Source organism: Amia ocellicauda, unplaced genomic scaffold (genome assembly GCF_036373705.1).
Source record: "Amia ocellicauda isolate fAmiCal2 unplaced genomic scaffold, fAmiCal2.hap1 HAP1_SCAFFOLD_84, whole genome shotgun sequence".
Classification (NCBI taxonomy): Eukaryota; Metazoa; Chordata; class Actinopteri; order Amiiformes; family Amiidae; genus Amia; species Amia ocellicauda.
In genome coordinates this window covers 69,416-92,070 of record NW_027103010.1, presented here as the reverse complement: position 1 = coordinate 92,070, position 22,655 = coordinate 69,416, and the positions used below count along the sequence as shown (strand labels likewise).

The following is a 22,655-nucleotide window of genomic DNA, read 5'->3' as shown; positions in this document are numbered from 1 at the left end:
TCGACGGTGTCAAATGTTGCGGAGAGACCAAGGAGGATGAGGATTGAGGAGAGGGAGGCTGCCCGAGCACAGTTGAGGGAGTCAGTGACTGCCAGGACAGCAGTCTCAGTGGTGTGAGCGGTGTTTGGAAGGCGGATTGCAGAGGATCAAGAAGTGAGAGATGGGAAAGGAATGCAGAGAGCTGACAGTGGACCGCACGCTCGAGGGTCTTTGAGAGGAAGGGGAGTAGGGCGACAGGGCAGAGACAGGTGCCTCTGAGGAGAGGTGGGGTCAAGGGTAGGTTTCTTGAGGAGTGGGATGACCGCAGCTTGTTTAAATGCAAGAGGGGAAACAGCCAGAGAGGAGTGAGGAGTTGAGGAGGGAGGAGAAGAAGGGGAGTTGAAATGGAGCAGACGCTTGCAGGAGGCGAGTAGAGAGAGGGTCCAGGGGACATATTATGGGTTTGTGACCTAGGAGGAGAGAGGAAAGTTCAGAGTCTGAGAGAGGAGAGAATGAAGAAATGGAAGCTTGATCGGTGGGAGACTTGGGCAGGGTGGGAGTGGAGAGGAGACTGTTGAAGAGCTTGTGGATGTCTGTGATCTTGTAGAAGAATGAGGCAAAATGATGAGGTGAGATGAGATGAGGGAGGAGGGGGGAGAAGAGAGAGAAGGTGGAGTAAAGCTTGCGGGGGTTGTGGACAGTGGATTCAAAGAATGACTGGAAGTAAGACTGAGGTGAGCGAGGAGGGGAATGTGGGCAGTAGAGAGTGGTAGAGTGCGAGGGTCGCTGGGAGTTTGGATCTCTTCCACTTGTGCTCAGTGGTGCGCAGACTGGATCAGGTTGAGCGGAGAACAGAAGAGATCCAAGGCTGAGGAGGGGAGGGACGGACAGAACGAGACGGTGTAAATGAAGAACTTTTTCCTGAAATCAGGAGCGATTCAAACTTCCGGTTTGAAATAGCTGTAGAACTGTCGCTATTTCGGTTGGAATTTCATGAATAAATTAATATAGGGACAACCTATGGACTGCCTACAAGACGCACAATCCCAAGAAAAAGGGAGCAAAGTCGATCCACGAATTGTTTATGAAGGCAAAATAAAAATAGGCAATTAACCAATCGTGAAGCATGAACCGATTCCAAAGTACAACAACCCTGCTAGCACATTGCCTCAATGCTGTAGCAATATAAATTATATTGCTACAATGTTATTGGCAATGTTGTGTGTTAGCAGGGAATACCTGTACAGTTTTTTTCCAACAATCTGCAAAGTTAAATACTGGTGCTGAAAAATTAGGTACTAATAAAACAGAAGTATTTGGCACACACAAGTAATGTGTGTTGGTTCGGCAGTTACTGCTCTCAGGAAGGTAATGTGACTGCCTCCCGTCTCCCCAAAGCTCCCGTCATTGATGAAGCAGGCGTGACCGCACCTTCCCAAGCTCTTCACTATGACTTCACATCTTGTCGCTATTAAAATCTAGGATGTGTCACAGAGTGGAAGTTATACAGTACCACTGGGGGGTAAAACTTATGGAAGCACGACTACACCACCTAGCGGTTGTCTACAGCCGCTAGGACCCATTGGGAGGTTGTCGATTGCCCAAATATGCCCATTTTGCATTTACTACCTCTCAATTCTCCCTTCGATTTAGGTTATTTAAATTGGGGAATCTCAAGCCAGGAGCACACCACAGACCACACAAGACAGGTATACAATTAACTGGATTATAAATCTCTAATATAAAATCCATCAGACTTCCTCTTTATGTTAAAAAGACAAAAAAGTTCAAACTAAAAAATGCATTCGTGGAGGGTTCTGTTGGTCTCCTCCGGCAGCACCAGGAGCTGGAATGGGGCAGGCAATAGTCCACGTGTCCTAGTACAAAGTAATGAGGGGCTCCGACAAAAATTCAGCTTCTGCTCTGGTCCGGGTTTGGCAATACAAAGAAATTACAATGTCCATGTACAGTCCAAGAAAACAATGGCCGAGTAAAAAAAAAAAAAAAAACAGGTTGTTTGTTGTTATCCTTTGAAACACTACTGTAGTTCAAAAAGCCTGTACGCTATCCCTTCTCTGGATACTCTCGCTAGCGTTGCAGAGGTCGCCTCAGCTCTCCTCTGGGTCTCTTAGCCCTTTCCGTTACTTGTCCATCAAGTCCTTCGTTCGCCTTTGGCTCCACGTTTCGTTCCCGTTGCTCTGCAATCCCGTCCCCCCCAGCTCCACCCCGGGAGCATTTTATCTCCAGCCTAACAGGTGCTCCTCATGGTCAATTATTGAATTTCGTAGAACCTGGCGAATAAGCGGGTACTCTCATGAATGCGTGATTAGCCATGTGTATATTTAAATCAATCAATCGTAAATAAAACTCGTGCATTTCCGTGAAGTGAAGCGGGACATTCAAAGTAAACAAACGTGATTTTAATGGGAATAATGTGATAATATAAGAGGTTTAAAGTGAATTAATAAAACAAAACAAAAAGCAATAAAAAACACACAAAACAAATACCAAAATAGGCTAACGCCCATTGCTAGTGATGCAGTAAAGGGACACTGTTTGGAATGAATGAGAATTGTGCATTCTTACTGATGCCCCACAACGATCACACCTTTTGATCGATCAGCTATTTAACTCTTTCATCAACCTCCATTACCTATAACATAATTTTGAGAAATGTACTTTTTCTTTCAAGTGTGCTGCAGGAAACATCCACTTATTTATAATTCGTTTTATGACACTTGTTTGCTGCAAGAAAGGCAAGGCGGTAAGGCTGTAGAACACTGCTACATTATGCATCTTGCACTATGGTGTCTGTAATATAGTTTTTTCGTGCAATACTAATTTATATTGTATTCATAATTCGATTTGTCACTTGTTTCTTGCATACTGTTTTTATTTTGTGTGGTTTTTTATTGTTTCAAAAGTAAAGAAAATCTAAGACATGAAGCTATGCAGTTTCTGTGTGAGTGTATGAACACAATGATCGGTGGTGGAATTGGCTGCGATGCCAGGGGCACCAGCTAAAATCTTGCCTAGGGCATCAAATTGGTCAGGGCCGGCCCAGGGCGGAATGACTGATGTGCGGTCCTAATTAATCGGCTACGTAAATCATTCCTTTCCGACCGAACCTGTAACGCTCAAATAATTAATCTGTATAATTTAAATCTATAATCTCTATGAATTATTCCTCGCAGAAAAGCTACTGGGTCTGGATCACTACTGGATCTGTTAGGAACGGCGCCGTCATTGTTGGGGGACACAGTCAGCTGTCATTTAACTGGGCAGATGAAATACAGTCAGATTGTTAGCCATCTAACTTCAAGTTAACCTGACAGGGAGCAGGTTTGAGATGCTGGAAATGCTGCTCTGGAAACATAGCTGGCTGAACTTTAAACTCGCTACGGAGAATGGAAAATCCCGAGTTAATGCCAAGTTATCCTGAAACTTAGCCGGCTAACCTACTTATCCAAGTAGGAAGAACACACCCAGGTGCCTATATGTTGTTGGTTTCTTTACAATGCTTGTGTAACTTAATAATATATATACTTTTCCTTGTGCAGAAAACATATCGGCACAATTCGAACTTGTGCAAGTTTTATTGTAGAATACTACTACTAATAATAATAATTACAATTATTATGATAATAAACACGAAACAGAGACTGATTAGCATACGTTGAGGTTATCAACAAAGCTATTAACTCTTTACCATAATGCATTTTTACTATTAAGTTGTATCTGAAGCATATCATCTTTCGTGAAACTTGATTTGATTATGTACTTACCCAGCGTTACTTTTAACTTTTCTGTATGTGCACATATTCCTGTTATCCACAAACCACTGTAGTTATTTAAAGCAACTAAACGCAATAACTTCATCGTCACTCTTGTAACATTAAAACCCAATATTCACTGGCGCTGTTTAAACTGTGAATAACTAGGTGAGTGCATGTTTTTTCAGACAATGGCCAATTCTACCTGTTCACCAAAAGCAAGCATGTGCAAATATGTACATTTATTATTTGGACCTTATTATATTAAACCTATTGTAAAATAAAATACAATATTAGTAAAGGCAAATACACTCACCTAAAGGATTATTAGATACACCTGTTCAATTTCTCATTAATGCAATTATCTAACCAACCAATCACATGGCAGTTGCTTCAATGCATTTAGGGGTGTGGTCCTGGTCAAGACAATCTCCTGAACTCCAAACTGGATGTCTGAATGGGAAAGAAAGGTGATTTAAGCAATTTTGAGCGTGGCATGGTTGTTGGTGCCAGACGGGCCGGTCTGAGTATTTCACAATCTGCTCAGTTACTGGGATTTTCACGCACAACCATTTCTAGGGTTTACAAAAAATGGTGTGAAAAGGGAAAAACATCCAGTATGCGGCAGTCCTGTGGGCGAAAATGCCTTGTTGATGCTAGAGGTCAGAGGAGAATGGGCCGACTGATTCAAGCTGATAGAAGAGCAACTTTGACTGAAATAACCACTCGTTACAACCGAGGTATGCAGCAAGGCATTTGTGAAGCCACAACACGTACAACCTTGAGGCGGATGGGCTACAACAGCAGAAGACCCCACCGGGTACCACTCATCTCCACTACAGATAGGAAAAAGAGGCTACAATTTGCACAAGCTCACCAAAATTGGACAGTTGAAGACTGGAAAAATGTTGCCTGGTCTGATGAGTCTCGATTTCTGTTGAGACATTCAGATGGTAGAGTCAGAATTTGGCGTAAACAGAATGAGAACATGGATCCATCATGCCTTGTTACCACTGTGCAGGCTGGTGGTGGTGGTGTAATGGTGTGGGGGATGTTTTCTTGGCACACTTTAGGCCCCTTAGTGCCAATTGGGCATCGTTTAAATGCCACGGCCTACCTGAGCATTGTTTCTGAGCATGTCCATCCCTTTATGACCACCATGTACCCATCCTCTGATGGCTACTTCCAGCAGGATAATGCACCATGTCACAAAGGTCGAATCATTTCAAATTGGTTTCTTGAACATGACAATGAGTTCACTGTACTAAACTGGCCCCCACAGTCACCAGATCTCGACCCCAATTGAGCATCTTTGGGATGTGGTGGAACGGGAGCTTCGTGCCCTGGATGTGCATCCCACAAATCTCGATCAACTGCAAGATGCTATCCTATCAATATGGGCCAACATTTCTAAAGAATGCTTTCAGCACCTTGTTGAATCAATGCCACGTAGAATTAAGGCAGTTCTGAAGGCGAAAGGGGGTAAAACACAGTATTAGTATGGTGTTCCTAATAATCCTTTAGGTGAGTGTATAAGCGGAATATATTTGTTATAAATACAGCAAATATAGTTTTATATTCACTGTATTTTCCATTTCATGGGATTCCAGAATAATTTCTGTATCAAATTTAAACTACTGAGATATCATATTAAAGATATAGGAAAGACCAAACATATGTGCAGTGTCCGGTTTTCTTTGTTTTCTTTCTTTCTGTAATTTCTGCTTTAAGTTTAACTTGGTATTCACGTCATGCCATGTGTTCTGTGTCATGCTCACTGTCACTATCTCTTTAGCATTCTGTTTAACTTCTTCATCACGTCAATGCTTCAGTTGCCCATTCATTAACCTAATGGTCACTAGCAAAACATCACCATAGTTCCCAATATTTTTCCTTGACGTCCTGTGTTAACTGAAGTTTAAGGACCTCGTGGCGCAACGGTAGCGCGTCTGACTCCAGATCAGAAGGTTGTGTGTTCAAATCACGTCGGGGTCAGTCTTTTACTCAACATTCCCTGTAATATCACTCAATAATTCCTGCTCTGGAGAGTGTTATTAATATCCTAGAATGCAAACGTTGTTAGTCTAAGTAACATGCATCTACACCCGATGGGATGCATAAAAGTCAGTCTGGTCTCCTGCACGTTGAAATTATATTTGATTTTAAGAATCCGTATCGTTTGTTATATTTTAATCTGCCTTGTTATAGGCTATTAACAGTGGACTGTCACAATCCGTGTTTTATTCACCTGCTGTATAGCTCCCTTTTATGTATTTCTTGTGCTTTCGATTACCGCCTACCCTATACTGTCTCACTTTCTGATCCCTGGTCGACACAAATCATACACTAATAAAAACGTATAGAAATACTTTAGATAACATCAACACTACTAGGTAATAATAGTAGATGGGATTCAATGTTCATTTCTCGGTTCATGTTTGAGCGATTCCGAGGCCTCGCTAAGGTGCCTTTTAGTGATGCGCTAAGGTCGCTGCACTGTGGCGCGGCACACCGACCCCCCAGGATGTTGCCATATTATTAGGAATATTATTAGGGTTCCACTGTACAAAATCTGCTGCCGTGCTCGGCATTACCAGCAGCTTATCCAGACGGAGGCGCCGGGTGTCACAGAGAGATGCAGGTCGGTGCTGCTAGTGGAGCGAGTCACTCATACTTTGACAATCACTCTTTGGGTGCATCGGGGTGTGTATATTGAAGTCACTAGACTTTCATTGACGTACACGGAGTAGCCTACACAGCATCACCTGAGTTTGCGCCTGTAGAAAAGCCTGGCTGAATTTCTGCCAGCCCCAGCTCCTCTAGTCCAATAGTGCTATTAGTCAGCAACATTAGATGGCAGTCACACACAAGGTGCTTGAACTTGAGACTGAGAAAGTTTCCAGCTGTTGGAGCGCACCGCTTTCTACGTGGCACTAGTGTAAAGATGTCACTAATGTAAGTTTGTTCGAGATATGATTCTCTCTTAGAGTGCGAGAGGTCCTGGTTTAAAATGCCTTTCTTTTACGGTTTTCTTAATTTCTCATCAGCATTTTATTATGGTATTACCCCTTTTCTGTAAAGATTAGTTTATAATACACATGCATATACTACATATACTATTATTAAACATTATTATTATTTTTATTTCTTGGCAGACGCCCTTATGCAGGGCGACTTGCAACATAAGTGCAAGAATACAGTTAAGTACAAGGCATCAAACATTACAAATTCAAATTTACATTAAACAAAGCAATTCAAGATAATACATTTTACAACTTCCAATGTATACAGTTAAGTACAGTAAGTGCAGTCATACATTGTGAAAAGTAAAGCTAAGTGCCGTCAAGATGTACGACAATTGTCGAAATCATGTATTTGGCCAGTGAATAAGATCTCTTCTCCTCTCATCAGCATTTTATTATGGTATTACCCCTTTTCTGTAAAGATTAGTTTATAATACACATGCATATACTACATATACTATTATCATTTAAAATATTGTAGACAGACGCCATCCGACTGTCTATCCGTCTATTTTTAAATCCATCTAGTTTTGTCCATTTGTCCAAAATGTGGCTAGAGACAGTGGCTTGCTTTCTACCTAGTTCCCCCAGTAAAAGCCATTAACCACTGAAGAAACTCAATTCATTTCTGACAGTCATTTAAGGTAAGGTACATCCTTGCCATTCTTAACAATGACTGTGATGTCATCTACGTAAGCCACCGCTTTGAAAAGTTTCATTAATACACCAGGAACAATCAGCCCAAATAGTCTGTAGGTTATGTAAATGCATCACTACCAGCAGGTGACACACACACACACACACACACACACTTTTTTCTCGAGTTTGTTTTTCCATTCCAATGGGTGTCCAAGTTACTCCAACAGTCCAAGTTACACTGTCAATCAAATACATCATTGTCCGTGTTCCACCTTGGTGGGTAAATTCAATAAACTATGCGCTAAATAAAAACTGGCCTTTAAATAAACAGTATTCATCTATCGAGAATCTATGTTCATGGTTTGTATAGAAGTATTTCCAAATATGCATCTGGACACTCGGGCAAGCCAGCTGAGAAGTCGCTCAAGTCGCCGCAGCTAAGTATCGCCTTTTTCTCTCGCGTTTCCTAGTTTAGTTAAGAGTTACATTGATTGTTTACGTGGTTTGTTTAGCTAAGAATGATATATCTTGCACCTGTTTTGTAGTAAGAGCAGCGACTGTTTGTTAGTGAATTTAGCAAGTTACTTAGCACACTCAACACGCCCTGTCTGTAATCAGAAGCTTTACACTGTAGGCTGTGATTATTCGCATGTATCTAGTCAGATGAATGATCTGAAATGCATCAAGACTTTCTGGGCGTTGGTGGTATAGTGGTGAGCATAGCTGCCTTCCAAGCAATTGACCCGGGTTCGATTCCCGGCCAACGCAACGTTTTCTTTCTAGGCTTCCGCCATCACACTTGTGATGCTTCGGGGGAGTTCGACACCATTCAAGCTATTGCGACCCTACTAAGCCTGCACTTACCGCTGTTTTCACTAACACACTTCGGGTGAACCGTTGCGCATGAACAGATGACGAATAAATGGCCTTACACTAGTATCCCACAGCACCAGCTTCGTCTGTAGAAAAACAAAGGTTCCTCTCCCTGCTGCAGGATACCCACATCACACTTGACTCGCAGACCTTTACTGCGCCCTCTTGCTTCACGTGGGCCGTGCTCCCAGAAGCGCTGTAACATACATGTGCACTTGCGTGCAAAAGTATTCGGTATTACATTTATTTGACGTGTTCATTGCTTGAATATACTTTAAAAGCTAATACACTCCTCTCCATGCTCACCAACAACAATGTTGGCGACGATGACGGCTAAAGTAAGGAGAAATAGAAATGCCACTTCCATTCACTCCAATTACTATTGTTGTTATTATTACAAGGGAAAACTATGACCCTTGGTCATCAGTGTCTTGGGCGGACAGTTATGTCATTTAACAACATCCAAGATACCCGAGCCATCGGTCAGTCAGCACCGCTAGATGGCGGCAGTCAGACACTCATGCAATGTTTGAAGGAGAAAGTGTTCAAATAGAGGAGCGCACAACTCTCTACGTGGCACCGATGTTAACTAGTTTTCACAGAAACCTGTGCTATGTGGCTCGTTGGTCTAGGGGTATGATTCAAAGGGTTCAAATCCCGGACGAGCCCTTTGTTTTAGTCTTCTCTCATTCATTTTCATTTTGACAGGGTACTTTTGCCAACATGAAAAACATTTCCTTCATGTATCATGACTTCATTATGGTAATATCTCATTTCGTATGTTTCCAAATAGGCCTCTTAACAATCATCTACAAGCCTACATATACCAGCATGATTTCATACAATGTGCACGATATGTAGTCCATGTCTGTCTCTCTGTCTCTCTAGATATATGTTTATAATTGAGTTGATGATAGTTGCATCTGTGCGCCAAACTGTGTCTGAGCAGCAGACTGTAACTTGAAATAATTGCATGAAAATGTCTGTATCTTCTTAATTTTATGCAGGTTAGTTCAGCTAGTAAGAAAGGTCACTATCTTTTTTTTATCTTTTTCTGTAACTAAACCATTCAGTCTTTCTACATGATGCCATAAATCCAACATTTCCCCAATTCGCTCCCTGCGAGAAGACAATGCGGTGTGCAATGAAAGTGATAGCCTGTCACTTGGCACTTCAGTTCTGCGTACCACCAAGTCTTATTAGACTCCTTAGTTCTAACTGCAAGTTCCCTGCCATGTCCATGAAAGGGGATTGAGTCCGTATTGAACCATTATCTAAAACACAAAACTATGAGAAAGCTTTCGTGATCTATTGGTGCGCATCGCTACCTTCCGAGTAGTGGCCAGTACTACTACTACTAAAGGTAATTATACTAAGGAACGAATGAACGAAAGAGAGAGTATCATTACTCAGTACACTTAGAGGCTATGTGTGTACTAGTAACTTGTTACTTGATTTAAGTCACGAAAAGTACCATCCAACGTCAGCCCCATCCTATGTAATGTGTGATGTCCAGAGCCGGCCCTAGCCATTTGGGGGCCATATGCGAGATTTGATAGTAGCCCCAAAACCATCCCCCCTCTCGATGAAAAACATTTTAGTGGTGCCCATGTTTATGGCGTATAGAGAATGTTTAGTTAAAACTAAAATAAACACAAACATTTAAATAATGCACATCACAGAACATGTATTGCACTTTAACATACACTGTACTTGTTGAAGAAATTGATGTAATAATCAATACAAATGTAAATAGTGCACTATGCATATTGAAATCAGAGCAATAACTAATAAACTGTTTAGGTAAAATAACATCCACACCAAAAATACTCAATACTGAAAATACTATAGTGCACAAAAAACTGAATTTAAATAATACAATTCTATCAAAAATCATTAGCTGACAACTGGCAAACTACTGCAGTACTTAACTACTAGCTGATCATTATCATCATTTGGATGGCAACTGGCAGTAGGCTAGCTAGCAAAGTGAGCTGGATTATTACTTTATAATGATATATAATTTATAAAGACATGTAAATTCCTCACAAAGTTATGACTTAAAGTCCCACTGCTTGGAATTTAGAAAACACAGAACATCACTAAAGTTCCCCTGACATTATCTTTATAAACTCCACCACAATATACATTATATCCATCATATTTACATTACATTTAGCATACATATCCCTGACGCGTGTATTGACCTCACTGGAGACAATATGCTCGAGTCACAGATTAAATGCCCCTCTCCCTCTCGGGTTTACATGGTCTTAGTTTATTGCACTAGAGACGAGTTGTTTACCCGCAGCACTGCACAGGGCAAAGGACTGTCTTGTGCATTGCGCCTTGTTTAATACTTTGTTTTAATGATCTTACCGAGTGGTTTTTTACGTCACTGGTGGGGCTACAAAGCCATGAATCGAAGTGTTTTATCAAGTTAGGATTAAAACACGATGTACAGTACTGAACAGTGTACAACAGACCCACAACAATTTAGAGAGCATAATGATAAAGGAAACCACTGATCCGCATTAACCATGAAACGTCCATCAGCAATGTACTTTACCTTGAAACCCACAATAAATGGACCAGACCGTTACCTTGCACTTTTAAAATGCGTCCATTTCGGGAATGTTACATGGATACCATCATCTCAGACATTAGATTTTGCACGTAAACTGTGGGCTTAGATCGTGGAAAATTGTGCAAGTTTTCAAAATTTCTACGCCATTTACTGGTGTTCTTGGGATGCTCCTTCTGTGTGACCGTATACCTCGAGTAAACGTTTACTGCTTGAGCAAGTGGGTTGAAATGACGTGTGTAAGCCGAAAGCCAGTAATGTATTTTGATACCAGACATTACAGCTTTCATGACCAGGGGAGCAGCGAGGATTTCAGGGCCCCATGAAAGTAAAAAAGGTAGTTACCGAAATGTGACCCATCGGGAGGATAGCTAAACCCGGGGGTTATGCCTGTGAGGAGAGGTTGAGGGGTGGATGAGGAAGCTCGCCACTTGATAGGTCCGGTCGTTGAGGTAGGAGGAGAAACAAGTGAGAGCAGTCCCAGAGATTCCAAGGTCAGCGAGGCAGGAGAGGAGGATGGAGTGATCGACGGTGTCAAATGTTGCGGAGAGACCAAGGAGGATGAGGATTGAGGAGAGGGAGGCTGCCCGAGCACAGTTGAGGGAGTCAGTGACTGCCAGGACAGCAGTCTCAGTGGTGTGAGCGGTGTTTGGAAGGCGGATTGCAGAGGATCAAGAAGTGAGAGATGGGAAAGGAATGCAGAGAGCTGACAGTGGACCGCACGCTCGAGGGTCTTTGAGAGGAAGGGGAGTAGGGCGACAGGGCAGAGACAGGTGCCTCTGAGGAGAGGTGGGGTCAAGGGTAGGTTTCTTGAGGAGTGGGATGACCGCAGCTTGTTTAAATGCAAGAGGGGAAACAGCCAGAGAGGAGTGAGGAGTTGAGGAGGGAGGAGAAGAAGGGGAGTTGAAATGGAGCAGACGCTTGCAGGAGGCGAGTAGAGAGAGGGTCCAGGGGACATATTATGGGTTTGTGACCTAGGAGGAGAGAGGAAAGTTCAGAGTCTGAGAGAGGAGAGAATGAAGAAATGGAAGCTTGATCGGTGGGAGACTTGGGCAGGGTGGGAGTGGAGAGGAGACTGTTGAAGAGCTTGTGGATGTCTGTGATCTTGTAGAAGAATGAGGCAAAATGATGAGGTGAGATGAGATGAGGGAGGAGGGGGGAGATGAGAGAGAAGGTGGAGTAAAGCTTGCAGGGGTTGTGGACAGTGGATTCAAAGAATGACTGGAAGTAAGACTGAGGTGAGCGAGGAGGGGAATGTGGGCAGTAGAGAGTGGTAGAGTGCGAGGGTCGCTGGGAGTTTGGATCTCTTCCACTTGTGCTCAGTGGTGCGCAGACTGGATCAGGTTGAGCGGAGAACAGAAGAGATCCAAGGCTGAGGAGGGGAGGGACGGACAGAACGAGACGGTGTAAATGAAGAACTTTTTCCTGAAATCAGGAGCGATTCAAACTTCCGGTTTGAAATAGCTGTAGAACTGTCGCTATTTCGGTTGGAATTTCATGAATAAATTAATATAGGGACAACCTATGGACTGCCTACAAGACGCACAATCCCAAGAAAAAGGGAGCAAAGTCGATCCACGAATTGTTTATGAAGGCAAAAAAAAAATAGGCAATTAACCAATCGTGAAGCATGAACCGATTCCAAAGTACAACAACCCTGCTAGCACATTGCCTCAATGCTGTAGCAATATAAATTATATTGCTACAATGTTATTGGCAATGTTGTGTGTTAGCAGGGAATACCTGTACAGTTTTTTTCCAACAATCTGCAAAGTTAAATACTGGTGCTGAAAAATTAGGTACTAATAAAACAGAAGTATTTGGCACACACAAGTAATGTGTGTTGGTTCGGCAGTTACTGCTCTCAGGAAGGTAATGTGACTGCCTCCCGTCTCCCCAAAGCTCCCGTCATTGATGAAGCAGGCGTGACCGCACCTTCCCAAGCTCTTCACTATGACTTCACATCTTGTCGCTATTAAAATCTAGGATGTGTCACAGAGTGGAAGTTATACAGTACCACTGGGGGGTAAAACTTATGGAAGCACGACTACACCACCTAGCGGTTGACTACAGCCGCTAGGACCCATTGGGAGGTTGTCGATTGCCCAAATATGCCCATTTTGCATTTACTACCTCTCAATTCTCCCTTCGATTTAGGTTATTTAAATTGGGGAATCTCAAGCCAGGAGCACACCACAGACCACACAAGACAGGTATACAATTAACTGGATTACAAATCTCTAATATAAAATCCATCAGACTTCCTCTTTATGTTAAAAAGACAAAAAAGTTCAAACTAAAAAATGCATTCGTGGAGGGTTCTGTTGGTCTCCTCCGGCAGTACCAGGAGCTGGAATGGGGCAGGCAATAGTCCACGTGTCCTAGTACAAAGTAATGAGGGGCTCCGACAAAAATTCAGCTTCTGCTCTGGTCCGGGTTTGGCAATACAAAGAAATTACAATGTCCATGTACAGTCCAAGAAAACAATGGCCGAGTAAAAAAAAAAAAACAGGTTGTTTGTTGTTATCCTTTGAAACACTACTGTAGTTCAAAAAGCCTGTACGCTATCCCTTCTCTGGATACTCTCGCTAGCGTTGCAGAGGTCGCCTCAGCTCTCCTCTGGGTCTCTTAGCCCTTTCCATTACTTGTCCATCAAGTCCTTCGTTCGCCTTTGGCTCCACGTTTCGTTCCCGTTGCTCTGCAATCCCGTCCCCCCCAGCTCCACCCCGGGAGCATTTTATCTCCAGCCTAACAGGTGCTCCTCATGGTCAATTATTGAATTTCGTAGAACCTGGCGAATAAGCGGGTACTCTCATGAATGCGTGATTAGCCATGTGTATATTTAAATCAATCAATCGTAAATAAAACTCGTGCATTTCCGTGAAGTGGGGCGGGACATTCAAAGTAAACAAACGTGATTTTAATGGGAATAATGTGATAATATAAGAGGTTTAAAGTGAATTAATAAAACAAAACAAAAAGCAATCAAAAACACACAAAACAAATACCAAAATAGGCTAACGCCCATTGCTAGTGATGCAGTAAAGGGACACTGTTTGGAATGAATGAGAATTGTGCATTCTTACCGATGCCCCACAACGATCACACCTTTTGATCGATCAGCTATTTAACTCTTTCATCAACCTCCATTACCTATAACATAATTCTGAGAAATATACCTTTTCTTTCAAGTGTGCTGCAGGAAACATCCACTTATTTATAATTCGTTTTATGTCACTTGTTTGCTGCAAGAAAGGCAAGGCGGTAAGGCTGTAGAACACTGCTACATTATGCATCTTGCACTATGGTGTCGGTAATATAGTTTTTTCGTGCAATACTTATTTATATTGTATTCATAATTCGTTTTGTCACTTGTTTCTTGCATACTGTTTTTATTTTGTGTGTTTTTTTCTTGTTTCAAACATAAAGAAAATCTAAGACATGAAGCTATGCAGTTTCTGTGTAAGTGTATGAACACAATGATCGGTGGTGGAATTGGCTGCGATGCAAGGGGACCAGCTAAAATCTTGCCTAGGGCATCAAATTGGTCAGGGCCGGCCCAGGGCGGAATGACTGATGTGAGTAGATAGTAGGTTTTTTTTGGGCGCGGCCTATTTTGTTATGACGTATGCCCTAAGCTTATTAATATTCCTACGTCATAATCGGGGGGCGTGATTTTAGAGTTATTTCCTTAATTATTCCTACGTCATATCCGTCAGAAAGTGTACACCCCTAAAACCCTGAACAACAAGGCCCCCCATAACCGGTTGTTCTTGTTGGTCAACTGTAGAGTGTGAATGGGTCGGCTCTTCCTGTAGCGGTTGGGGGTCTTTTTTAAATATACATGTAAGGGGCCCAGGTCTTAACAATGCCATTTTGAATAGTGCGTTTATCATATTCACACTGTCTCTGTCTCTGTCTCTGTCTGTCTCTCTCTCTCTGTCTCTCTCGCCCAAGCATTTTATAAGATCAACAAGTTCTGTTGTCTGTAATGGTCCCAGGTCTTAACAATGCCATTTTGAATAGTGCGTTTATCATATTCACACTGGCTCTGTCTCTGTCTGTCTCTATATCTCTCTCTCTCGCCCAATCATTTTATAAGATCAACAAGTTCTGTTGTCTGTAATGGTCACAGGTCCTAACAATTCCTGTTATGCATAGGGTACTTATTTTAACCCCAATGTATATGGCTCTGTCTCTCCCCTCAAATTTAATTAAAAATAAAATTAAAAAAAAGAGGGTGTGTGTGTGTGTGGGTGTTTGTGGGTATAGGTTAATTGTATTTGTAAAAAAAAAAAAAAAAAAAAAAAAAGCTGTGGTTATATTTTATCTCACACATAATGTGTTCATTCGTTTCACTTAAATACATTCTAGGGTCTTAAAGCTCATAAGAGGTAGACTTAAGATAAGGATATGTTTTTAAGGTATTTTAGCAGGCTCAATCCCTGATGATAAGGAATCATTTAAAAAATAAAAACAACTGATCACTCAATGCTAAATAGATCACAACACTCAAGGCTAAATCACTCACACCACGGGGGACGGGGGTGGGCTCAGACAAACGTAGGCATGGCGTGTGGTCTCAAAACATTCAGAATACTTTTAAACTATATAATTTATAAGCTTTGTAAAATAAACCCAAATATCTCTTTTGTGGGGATAAACGCTGTTCTGAGTAGTTTGTGACTTGTTTAATACCAAACAAAGCATCGCTATTAAAAAAAAAAAAAAAAAAAAAAAAAACACTGTAAAAGCGCTACTTATTTTAGATCTTTATAGTTATTTTCTTGGCTCAGGTTGTTTTTTAGCGCGTATAAAGGCCTGAAATATTCTTAGTGTTTATTGACTATAGGTCTTGATGCTTAAAAATGTTTTTTTGAGAGACCAAAAGGTTCTAATAAAAGTTTAGAGTAGAGAGGAGAGAGATCGTCGCCATCTTGGTTTCTATTTGAAATTGATGCAGGGTCATTTTATTGGTTGGTTTTGATATGTTAATTGATAACAGGACGGCACAAAGGCCAGCCCAGAACAATGCCTTACAAGCAGATCCGGCATCCGGCCATCAGTATAAGTATGAAGGTCTGGTCTTCAGCTCGACAGACTCATACTGACCTTTCGATTTAAGCCTAAAGATCAACAATGTCCGGAAACAACATCAACGACTTCGATTTAAACGAGTTTTTAGGTAAGTCTTCAGATTATTTTCATTGACTCAGAGCGTGGGCATGTATTGTAAATAAGGTTATAACATCTGTTTTAAGTTCTGTAAAATTATTTTTCAGCCAGTCAACAGGAGTTAATTCCCAACGCTGAGGAGATCATCTGGAACAACGACGGTAAGATTTTTGTGTTTGCGCTCAAGGGTTCTTATGTATGGGTGTGTGGTTGTGTTTTGAAGCGGCTCAATAGAGTTATGAAAACGTTTTAATATATATTAATGGCGGTCTCTTTAATTACACAGAAACTATCGAAAGGCCTTTGATTAATGTCTCCGAGGATCAACCAAGAGAAGTGGTTGTCCCTAGACAGGCTGTCTGCCGACCGGGTAAGAACTAAACCCCTGTTTGTTTGTATAACGTTTCGGTAAGATGTTTGAGGCCCGTTTTGTTAATTTAAAAAAATATCCTTTCTAACAGTATTAAGAAACGTGGTTCGAGACAACGAAAGGCCTTCCACATCGAGGGATTGTTTCGTTTTACCTTCGAGAACCGTAACCTTTCAAGAATCTGAAAGGCCGTCAGCCCCTGTATCTGATAGCGGTGAGTATATATCTGCCGCTTGTAAGAGGTTAAAGCTTTTTATAAAGAGGGGTGGTTAAAGGTTAAACATGTCTCTTACCTTCACAGAAGTGCAAAAAGCTAAATCAGCTGAAAAACATAAGAAACGATTATTCTTTGCAGGTAAGTAAGATCTTTCAAACTTTAATGTTTTTAAAAGGGTTTTGTTTGCCCGTTGAGGGCTAATATTTAAGCGAGGGGTGTCCATTTCCTGTAGGTCTTGGGGGTTCTGGGAAAGATCTTTAGAAGTCCGGACAGGTCTAGGCTTGTTTCTGGGGCATGTGTTTAGAAATGACCGATTGCCCGACCGTCTGGTTAGGAAGTAAAGCTGTCCGAAAGGTTTTAGTAAGTTGTTTGGCTTATCTCCCGCAATTATACTTCTGTTTTAAAGTGGCTGTAGGAAAAGGCTTGAAGGTGTTCATTGTATTTAATATTTAAACAGATCGTGAAAACGTTTGTGAAACAGGAAGTCCCGGGATCAGGAAGCGTTTACACTTGGAAGGTTCGTTTAAAAATGAAATGTGGTGTGTGTGTGTATAAAAAGTGTTTTATTAACAATATTACATTTAAGAAACAGTTTATTTACAGAGGCTTCTCTGTTTTACATTTATTATCAAGTCCTAATAAATATATTGTCTGTAAATAATAAGGCATTGTAGTGAATGTCTAAGCCTATTTTCAAAGGTCTAAAAAAGCTAAAGGTTTTGAAGGTCCTGGACATGTTGTTTTAAGTTTGATTTCTGTCGCCGTTTAAAGATGTAAATGTAATGTATATTTTTATTCTTCCCAAGACTCTTGGGATAGTCATTCTGTGGATGAGCTATTGAGGACAATTACCCCGTCTAAGTGGGATCAAACATCTTCCCCGGAGAGATCACCGAGAGGATCCCCCACGGTGGTCTTGGAGACCCCCCAACATCTACTCAGGCCACAGCCTTCTGGGGGTAATTCAACAATCCAGATTCAGCCCGCCGCATTGTCGGGCGGAACAAATACAGGCAACCAACAACCTCAGGGGTCGCCGTCAGTCAGGGTTGACACACCACCCAACGACGGACTGGTTTCAACATCGTCCCCCCAGCCCCGTTTCTTGGCTACAGAAACGCTGAACAGTACACCGCGATTGGCCAGGGTGTCACCGCAAAGGCCTTCTTGGTCTCCGTCCGTGAGTATACGCTCGCTCCCTGCCTCCTTCGACCGAGATTTACCGGAGCGACCATCCTTTGCAGCTGAGCCAGGACACCATCCCCCGGAGCTACTTCCTGAAGGTCGGCATGAGTTGCTACATACCTTGTTACTAAATCAAAGACTTGTGTTAGTGGGGCAAAACCTTGTGATAGAGAGTCAAAACACCCTTATTAATACCCTTACTAACGAATTGTACCGTATTTAATGTTTTAATAGATACAAAACGCCTTACTATTGTGGGTTGTTGGAAAAATAAAAAATAAAAAAAAATGTCCGGACTTGGTAAAAGAACTCACAAACTAAAGGATTATGAACAAGTTAGGGCCCCAAAAAGACCTTCCCGAGAGAACACCCCCGGCCCTGTTGTGAACTCCTCTGATGTCCCAATGAACCAGGAACTATTACAAATGATAAATGATTTAAATAACCCCCAATCACCACCGATAGAATGTGAATTACCAGACTTACCGGTGAACCCCGACCTGTTACAGATGGTCAATGATCTAAATAACCACCTCCCAACGGTAGCGCTTATAGAGGTTCAACCCCTAGTTCACCCCGATTTGTTTGAAATGGTGGAGGCTTTGGAGACGCTACCCCGACCAAATTCTGCCCCTATTATAAATGATTTGAGACCATTAGAACACAGTACGGCGGCAGAAGCAGCCGTCACTATAGAGGAGGGTCTTGACATTAACCGGGTGGATATCTTTGAAGGACTTTTACAGGCTTTAAATGAGCCTCCTCAAAAAGGGGGTTTTGTAGATGTCAGCGGTGGGGGTGTTCGGAATGTGGAGGGTTCTGAGACTGATAAGGCTGTGGATGACATGCTCTGTGAGAATGTAGGGGTTGAAGGCTTTGTTCAAAATGATGATGTGTCCAAGAGTACCAGTGATCCCGTGATTATAGATAGACCGGCCTATAACAATTTTGAAATGATTCAGCGTTTTAATTTTGCAGAACTTTTAAATTGTGACAATTATGCAGAAATATTTGTCAACATACACGAGGCCTTGCAAAACATGCTTGAACAGGTTGCTGAAAGGGTCAGACCTCGAGATGTTGTACAGTTAGAACTCAGAGGGGATGATTTGTTTAGCAACCTATCTGTAATGCTGAGTGGAGATAATTTAGATGTTGATGAATTTCTGGCTAAAATCGAAGCGTTATTGCAAAGTAACGCATCCATCTTAGCTGATGAAAGTCTGTCTCTGGTAATGAATGTGGTTCGTAACCCTGAGGGTGGGGCGCTTAGAAGACTGTCGAAATGCTTGAAGAACGACATAATTAGGAACAAGCTCAGGCAATTAGTGGTGAGTTCCAATGGTGACAATAAGCTCTGTTTTGCTTACAGTTTAATAAAACTACTCACCCCCGACATGCCTGAACCCCAAGCTATGCAAGAGGCTTTAATGCTTCATCAGAGGGCCGGCTTAAACTCTCAACAGATGGTTGCCTTTTCAGACATTGCCATGTTTGAGGAGTTGTTGTCTTTAAAAATTGTTGTGTGGTACCGTTGTGAGGTAAAGGAAGTATTTGTGAAATTTCAGACACATCCTGAAACCCATACACAGACACTGTTTCTCTTCCTAAGTGATAGTCATTACTTTGGAATAAAGAGTTTGACGGCTTTTTTGGGTTGTTCGTATGTTTGTCATTGGTGTTATAAGGCCTTCAATGATAAGCTTAAGCACCGCTGTGACGGTTACTGTAACGTCTGTTTCAATCCGCAATGTCGTAAGGGTTTGGCCCCTACCATTCGATGTAAAGATTGCTTAAGGATTTGTCTCTCCGCGTTCTGTTTTTCTGAACATAAGGTGCAGAGGGCCGCTGCTGAGGGGGTTAAAAAACGGAGTTATTGTGATCAAACTAAATATTGCCCGCAGTGTTGCCTCCAGTACCGTTTTCATGAGGTTAAACCACACAAATGTCTGGAACCGAGATGTAGGATCTGTAATGCGGATTTAACCCCGGGGTCTGAACACCAGTGCTTTATTCAGCCGGTTAAAAAGGAGCCGCCGCACAACCGGTATGTCTTTTTTGATTTTGAATGCCGGCAAGAAAACGGGGTCCATGTTGCTAATTATATACACTGTATTGACATGTTGGATTGTGAGTGGTCAGCTAGCTAGTCCAAAATACCTCAATTACACATTTATTGCCCACAATGCTAAGGGTTATGATTCTTACATATTGATGAAGTATCTGGTGGAAAATGGGGTGACCCCAAAAATAATAGCTCAGGGTAGCAAGATCATGTGTTTCACCGACGAGGCTTTCAACCAACGTTACATAGACTCGTTAAATTTCCTCCCCATGAAATTGAGCGCTTTGCCTAAAGCTCTGGGTTTTGAGGCTCAGAAGAAAGGTTGGTTCTGCCATTTTTTTAATACTAAGGACACTCAAAATTATCGAGGGTCCTACCCGCCCGCCTCTTATTATGGGGTTGATACTATGATGTCTCATGAGAGGGAGGAATTCTTTAAATGGTACAATACGGTTAAGGGAGGTGTTTTTGATTTCCGAGAAGAGATGGCCGCTTATTGTAAAAATGATGTGGTGATCCTTAAAGAAGCCTGTTTGCGTTTCCGCGCCGAGGTTATCAACACGTCGGGTCTCGACCCTTTGCAAAGTGTGACCATAGCGTCTCTCTGCATGAAAATGTATCGATCCAATTTCTTGCAGAAAAACACTATAGCGGTCACCACTTCTGACAACTATCGTGCTAGACAAAAGAACTTTTCGACTGTCTCCATACAGTGGCTGGAATATCGGAGTGCCCGGGATAACATCTTCATCAGACATGCTTTAAATCAAGGGGAAGTCAAAATGGGTCCTTACTACTTAGACGGTTTTAGCGACGTGTCCGGGCGGCGTACCGCTTATGAGTTTGCTGTTTGTATTTACCAGGGCTGTCCTCAGTGCTTCGACCCAAACACCTTTAACCCCGTAACACAAAAACTCTGCGGTGATATGTACTATGATTTCCAGGAACGAATTGAAACTTTAAAAAACACCTATGGTTTGAATGTACTGGTGATTTGGGAACACGCGTGGACGACCCTGAAGCAACAGGATGTGGGGGTACAACGGTTTATGGAAACCTTGGACTTTCCTGAACGTCTAGAGCCCAGGGATGCGTTATTTGGGGGTCGTACCAACGCCCTCTGTTTACATTATGAGGTAAAGGAGGGTGAGAGAGTAGATTACTATGATTTCACCAGTCTGTACCCTTATGTCAACAAGACCAAAATGTACCCGGTGGGGCATCCAACCATTGTTTATCGTGACTTTCTCGAAATCGGACAGTACTTTGGTTTGATCAAAGTCAGCATGTACCCTCCTCGCGAGCTGTTCTTACCCGTGTTGCCTTACAGGTGTTCGGGAAAATTGATGTTCCCTCTGTGTAGAACGTGTGTGGAAACTGAAAATCAAAATACCTCTTGTCTGCACAGTGATGACGAGAGAGCGCTGACGGGTGTCTGGTGTAGCATTGAGCTTGACAAGGCGGTGGAGAAAGGTTACAGAGTCGGTAAGGTGTATGAGGTTTGGCATTTTTCTGAAAAATCTGATACTCTTTTTGCTGAGTACATTATGACCCATCTGAAAGGGAAACAGGAGGCATCGGGCTATCCCTCATGGTGTGTTGACTCCGCTGCCAAAGAGCGGTACGTTCAGCAATATTTTGAAAAGGAAGGGATCCGTCTAGAGCCGGGGAACATAACTGTAAACCCCGCCAAGAGACAAATGTCCAAACTGATTTTAAACAGTCTGTGGGGTAAGTTTGGGGAAAGAAATAACCGTCTAAACACAACCTTGATTAAAACCCCTGAACAGTTTATAGAATTTATGTTTTCCAAACAACATGCAGTATCACACTTTCAATTCTTAAATGACCACGTGGCACAGGTCCAGTGGAGGGCCCCTAAAGATTTCCCCACCAAACAGGGAAACGTTAATGTTTTCATAGCGGTTTTTACCACGGCTTACGCCCGGCTTGAACTGTACAACTTAATGGATCAGCTGCAGGAACGCACGCTCTATCATGATACTGACTCTGTAATCTTTGTCACCAGGCCAGGGGATTGGGTCCCTCCCCTCGGGGACTACCTTGGGGAGTTAACGAGTGAGCTAGATCCTCAGGACCACATAGTTGAGTTTGTTTCAGGGGGTCCTAAGACTTACGCATACAGAACGGCTGCGGGTAAGACCTGTATGAAAGTTAAGGGTTTCACTCTGAACCATTGTAACAACAAGCTCATTAACATCAAGTCTCTGACGACCCTGGTACAAAGTTTTGTAACCGAGAAAGACGCGCCTCCTCGCGAGATTATTACAGCCGGAAATCAGATCTATCGCAATAAAAAGGGGTACACATTGGAAAATAGATCACTAAACAAACGGTTCAGGGTGGTGTACAATAAAAGAGTGTTGAAGACTGATTATACCACTCTGCCTTATGGATATTAGCGGTGGTTTTGATAACAGACTTCAACACCCTTTCTCCTGTATTATAGCCGGTCCCTCCAATTCGGGTAAGAGCTATCTTATAAAGAACATCATAGAAGATGTGGACGCAACCGTGTCCCAAGCTCTTGACAACATAGTGTGGTGTTACTCTTGCTGGCAACCTCTCTACGATGATTTGGCATCAAAAAAAAATAATCTGAAATTTGTGCAAGGTCTCCCCGCCTCGTTGTGTGACGATGACCTGTTCCCGCCCGGACAAACTAATCTAGTGATCCTTGATGACCTAATGGAGCAGGCCGGTGACAACAGTGAAGTGGAAAAAGCTTTACAAAAGTACACTCATCATAGG

The 22,655-nt window shown here is 42.3% G+C and overlaps 2 non-coding genes across 2 annotated transcripts; both read left to right on the top strand.

The window, feature by feature from the left end:
• Window positions 1-5,675: 5,675 nt before the first annotated feature.
• trnaw-cca (transfer RNA tryptophan (anticodon CCA)) lies at window positions 5,676-5,747 on the top strand. Its single transcript has one exon. It is a non-coding gene; the product is annotated as a tRNA-Trp (tRNA).
• A 2,363-nt stretch (window positions 5,748-8,110) lies between these two features.
• On the top strand, window positions 8,111-8,182 carry trnag-ucc (transfer RNA glycine (anticodon UCC)). Its single transcript has one exon. It is a non-coding gene; the product is annotated as a tRNA-Gly (tRNA).
• The last annotated feature ends 14,473 nt before the right edge of the window (window positions 8,183-22,655 follow it).